The sequence below is a fragment of the Oryctolagus cuniculus genome, chromosome 12 (genome assembly GCF_964237555.1).
Source record: "Oryctolagus cuniculus chromosome 12, mOryCun1.1, whole genome shotgun sequence".
Taxonomy (NCBI): domain Eukaryota; kingdom Metazoa; phylum Chordata; class Mammalia; order Lagomorpha; family Leporidae; genus Oryctolagus; species Oryctolagus cuniculus.
In genome coordinates this window covers 39,318,507-39,324,334 of record NC_091443.1, presented here as the reverse complement: position 1 = coordinate 39,324,334, position 5,828 = coordinate 39,318,507, and positions in this window count along the sequence as shown.

Here is a 5,828-nt window from a genome sequence, read left to right as displayed (position 1 = left end):
AAAACAAAGCGTCTCGTTTAGATAGGGCTTGCGGCCCCACCTACCCCGTGTGACTGACAGGCATGTTAACCAATCAAGTGTTAACTACAGCTTTGCGCCAAGCTGGTAACTGCTGACTGGCGCCAGGCTAGATTCTCTATTTGGAGCGGTGATTGGGGTTGTAGTCAGCTGACAGCCTCGTGGAGCCTATTTTGACTCTTAAAGGTTTCTTCTGAGTGTTGGTTAAGAGGAGAGTTAGATTTTAATGTTAAGAGTTTGAGGCCCCAAGTTAACATTCGAAATTTTAACAAGGCAGTATGGCGTGGTTTGGAGAAAGATTGCTGGTCAGAATGGGTGGGTGCCACACGTGTTTCTAAACACTAAGAAACTTCTAAGTGGATAGAACGTGCACAACTCTACAGGGCTGTTTAAAACGTACACAAGTCAACACAACTAATTTTTCATACAGGGGAAAGGAGGAGGTAAAAGAACACTGTGCTCCATTATGCCTTGCTTTTCTATGGGGGGGACGACGTGACTTGACTGACTGTGATCTGAGATTGAACCCCTATAATGGAAAGACAGGGCCCAGCCTCTTGTCTGTCTCCAGGAGCCCAAGGTGTCCTTGCCTGTCGGGTATCAAAAGGAATTCACTGAACTGGGGAGAGATACAGCTGACCCGACAAAGTTCCACTCACAGGACTCAAGGAGTCCCTTGTTGGCCAGCACTGCTTGGAAGGAGTTGTTTAGGGGAATTCCAGGTCTGGAGTAGAAGGAAACTACCATTTGCTTGTAAGCCCCACCTTCACCTCTCCTAGGCCAACAGAAGCCCACCTGGGCATCAAAAAAATTCTCTAAGGAGCACAGCATCACAGACCAATCAAAGAAAACTCACTAGCACACTGACCAACCGGGAACCTGAGCATGAGCTGACCCTGCACCTCTCAGCTCCAATTTCAGTCTATAAAAAAACACCCCAAATTCCCCGGGGGAGCTCCAGCAGGGAAATGGCAACAGCTGCCCCTGGGAGGGGACCCAGACTTGGGGGTTCTATAACGACAGCTCCAAGAGTTTGGGGTGGTTGTCCTGGAACATATCTGCTAAATAATTTGTCAGGTTTTAAAGTGTGCAGCAGTTGAGTGGTAACTTTAAAGATGCTCAACCCTTAAATTGTTTCAAAGAAGTAAAACACTGTCTATGTGATTCCAACAGGAATTTAACCCAGGTTAAATTTCACACAGATCACAATCTTTGAATTAGAAGGGCATAAAACCTAATTAAACTTGGCAAAAACATTCTCAGATTGATTTTTATAAAGGTGTTTGAAGGGCTTGCTAATGTTTTAGACTTAACATTAAAAATTATCACTTGAAAGTTTTAGAAGTTTTCGTGTTAAGCTCTATTCAAAAATACTTTAAAACAACCCCATCAGTTTAGATATGGAGCTGAGGGATTCAAAACTCTTCATTCTAATAATCTAATACATTTACAGAAGAGGAAGCAAAGGTGGAAACTTGTACAATGTGTATTCGTTAGTTTTAGAGTAGGCTGAATGAAAGGGGAGGAATAAGGCATCCAGGAACTGGGTTAAAGTCTATAGAGATGAAAGAATGCCTTTGACCTGACCCTAGGGAGCCTCTTAATTAGATTTTCATTTCCAAAGAAGTGTGGGATCACCAGTCTTGACAGGACCTGGAGAAATCTTGTCTGTTCCCTTGTTTGCAGCGAGATAATACGGCTGACAGTCCAGCTTATGCCTGGAGACAGAAAAAGACTTCAGAATACCCAGACGCAAACTGAGCAACCCTCTTATTCAACCACTTGTCCCCATACCTCGCCTAAAATCATGATTCTCTGTAATGTTCGCATAGTTTCTTTGCTCTGGTTCTCTAGTTAATGAAGAACAATTGCAACGGGGTAACCACACGTTTTTGTTCTGTGTCAAATTAGCGCTCAGTTTCAGATCACTGGTTTTCATCCAGGCGAGAGGCAATTTTTGAAAATATGCAGGACACTTGCACGCAATACATTTGGGAATATGCTTTGTCCATTAAAATAACACCATCCTTAGTATGTGTAAAGTGTTGTTAATGAGCAAGGTGCTGCTGTTCAATCCTCTCTTTGCCACCACTGATTTTGAAATTTCAAGTTTTACTTTTCCCCTGAACCTCCAATATAGAATTAACTGAGGGCCAATTGATTTGTACATCAATTTTCTATGTAATTCTGTGGTTTGACATTCAAATTTGCACTTGTGTCTTAGTATTGCTATCTTAGGTAATACTTAGAATTTGTTCATTCTTTAGTATATAATTTCTTCTTTCTAAGGACCTTTCTTACTCCTTCCTGATGCCTATTACTTTCATTTTCTTCTTTTGTAACAAAGATTTCTATTTTAGGGGCCAGCATCGTGGTGCAGTAGGTTAAGCCTGCACCTGCGAGGCTGCCATTACACATGAGCACCATTTTGAGTGCTGGCTCCTCCACTTCTGATCTAGTTCCCTGCTAATGCATCTGGGAAAGCAGCAAAGTCCTCAGGCTACTGCCTGGATAGAGTTCCAGGCTCCTGGCTTTGGCCTGGCACAACCCTGCTGCTTGTGGCCATTTGGAGAGTAAACCAGTACATGGGAGATCTTTGTCTCTCTGTCTTTCTATAACTCTGCCTTTCAAATAAATATATCTTTGAAAAGAGAAATTATATTTTAATTCATTAATTTTATTTATTCAAAAGGCAAAGAGACAAATAGATACACAGATATCTCACCTATTGCCTGGTTTATTCCCCAGTAGCCCAGGCTGAGTCAAGCCAAAACTGAATCCTAGGAGCTCATTCTGGCTCTCCTGTGTGGGTGGCAGGGACCCAGCTACTTGAGCTGTCTCCAAGGGTGCACATTAGCAGGAAGCTGGAATCAACGCAGAGCTGGGACTCGAACCCAAGCACTCCATTATGGGATGTAAGCATTCCAAGCAGCATCTTAACTGCTGCACCAAATGCCCGCCTCCAAGTTCTATTTCAACTAAAAGAGTCTGTAAGCTGAAAAGATGTGGCTTCTTTCGGGTTAACGCCAATAGAAATTCATAGATATTAATGTACAACAAAAAATATAATAAAGGCTATGAAATTTACAAAGGTAATAAAGGAAATAATTTGCTTCTTATAGAAAACTAATTATAGTTTATGGGGTGGATTGCTGAAAAATCTGCTACCTGGCAGAAATGATTCAAACCGTTGTGTTGTCATTAGCAACGGAGTGAGAAATAGTTTCCTGCAAGTTTGTGCCAAGAATCAACTGGAAGGAGAGAAACTACAAATCAAATCTAGGCTCCCTACCTCATCAACAAAATTGTCATTTATGAGGATTTTTAAAATTTTGTTGTAAAGATTTATTTATTTGAAAGGCATAGTTTCAGAGAGAGAGAGAGAGAGAGAGAGAGAGAGATTGAGAGAGAGAGAGATCGAAATTATATATGCTGGTTCACTCCCCAAATGGCTGCAATGGTAAGGGCTGGGCCAGGCCCAAACCAGGAACCAAGAGTTTCTTCTCAATCTCTCACATAGGTGCAAGGGCCCAACACCTAGGCAATCTTTCACTGCCTTCCAGGCACATTAGCAGGGTACTGGATTTGAAGTGGAGCATCTGGGACTTGGACAGTTGCTCCTATGGGATGCCAACATTGCAGGTGCCGGCTTTACCCCTCTATGTCACACCGCTGGCCCCTGTGAGGATTTTTAAAGATACAGATCTATTAAGTACTCCTGTGTCCAGAAAGATGTCTGAAGAATAATATGAGTGAGGAGTGCTCCACTGTTTGTTCAATGTATGATAATACAATTTTTTTTCTAATGCAGAAAGGAAAAAATAAAGAATTTTGTCATCAAGTTCTTTAAAATGACATTTAAGTCTCTTCTCTTGACCTGGCCTTGCCTGTTTCCAGCCTAATTTTCTGTCTGGTGCTTAATACTCCTAAAACTAGTTTTACTTCTTCAAAGCTTTACTGTTTCTGGGCCTCACACCTTCAGTTATGCCTTCTGTCTCTTGTCAGCTTGGAAAAACATATTTTTCATCTTTAATCTGCAGGTTCTCTGGGAAGTATTTCATCGTATCCTTTTTCACAAAGCTTATTTTCTCCTCTGCCATACTACCCTGACAACTTGTATATACTTCCATTGATACTTACCACACAGATAATCAAATTATTTGAATAGATCTGTCTCCCTGAAGTACATGAAGGTGTATGATGTTGGTGTGTTCAAGGCTTAACATTGTTGTTGGCACAGAGTAACTAGTCAATACACCAGTACCCCCTTATCCATGGAGTCAGGTTCCAAGACCTTCATTGGATGCCTGAAACCATCAACAGTACTGACCCCTGTACCTGCTATGTTTTGTTCTGATCACAGTTTTTTGCAACCTCAGCACATCACTTTCCTTGTTAAGTCCAGAACTTTCACCTCTTCATTTAACAGAAGCACTTTATGGCTTTTCTTCGGCATCTCCAAATTGCCAGCCTCACTGCTCTTGTGCTTTGGGGCCAGTATTAAGTAAAGTAAGTGTCCAGTTGAACACAGCACTGTGATACTATGACAGTTGATCTGATAACTGAGAAAGCAAGTGCCTAACAGGTGGTTAGCCTGTGACGGTGTGGCCAAGGAGGGTGCTGTGGTTGAGCAAGCCACTTGCTAAAGAGATTAGGAGGAATGCTAATTAACAAAACACCATTAAAGTGTCTCAAGGGCTTCTCACTTCAGTGCGGAGGTGCAGAAGTTTAGAAGTGCAAATTTGTTTGGAAGATCTCCCTGGCCAGAATCCTTCCAGCAGGGTCTCAGGGTGCCCTGCTCACCCAGGGCCAGCTCTGGATTCTGGCTTGCTGGGAAGTCCTCCAACGTGGCTGCAGCTGTGGTTCAAGAGCTCAAGCTGCTGGCAGATCCTGGTGTCATCTGTGTGATGCTACTTCAGTAGGCAAGTAGAGTACAAGAGTTCTGGGGTCACGCCAGCCTCCACCGAGATTTCAGAGGAAGGCTGGAAGATCAGGCAGTGTGCTGTGGGGTTCAAGTCCTTGCAGAGTACCCGGAAAGGGCTGTGGAAATGAAGCTGATGTGGAGACCCCAGCAGAGCAGAGAGCACCTTGGTGTCTGCACACAGCTTGAAAGAGCAGTCAGAGACCAACAGAGCCTAGGAAGCATGGAGGCCTCCATCTACATTTTAAAAGATGTCTTGGACAACCTAGGAGCGCAGGTAGACCCCTGTTGCAGGGGTGGAACCATTATAAAGGGTCCCCACCAGCGAGCACAATGCCTAGAACTGCAGAAAGCAGGACTGCCACTGAGACCCTAGAACTGTCGAGCTACCAGCAGGCAACGCCAGCCTGGCAGAGCTGCAGAGGTGAGGGTTCAACCTGAGAACTGAAGCATGGGCTGTGATCAGTCAGCTGTAGGGCTGGGGTTGCCAGAGCTATTGGGAACCTATTCCCTGCCATAGTGTTTCCTGGAGAGTGTACTTGGAATGTCAGGATATAATGTTTTCTCTGCTGGGCTTCAGTCTTGCTTTCGGGCTTACTCTTATCCCTTTTGGAATGGAAAGGAATGCCCTGTGCCTGTCCTGCCATTATATCTCGAAAGTATGAGCCTTGTTTTTGACTTTACAGTGGTTCACAGCTGAAAGGATTTTCCTTGAGTCTCAGTTGAAATTTTGGACTTGGACTTTAAAGCTATGCTGGAACACTAAGACCTTGAGACTCCTAGGGATAGAATGAATGCATTTTGCATTGTGAGAGGGGTATGAAACTCGGGGGGTCAGTGGTAGCATTTTGTTGGATGTTAAATATCCCCCATGTGTTAAAGGCTTGGT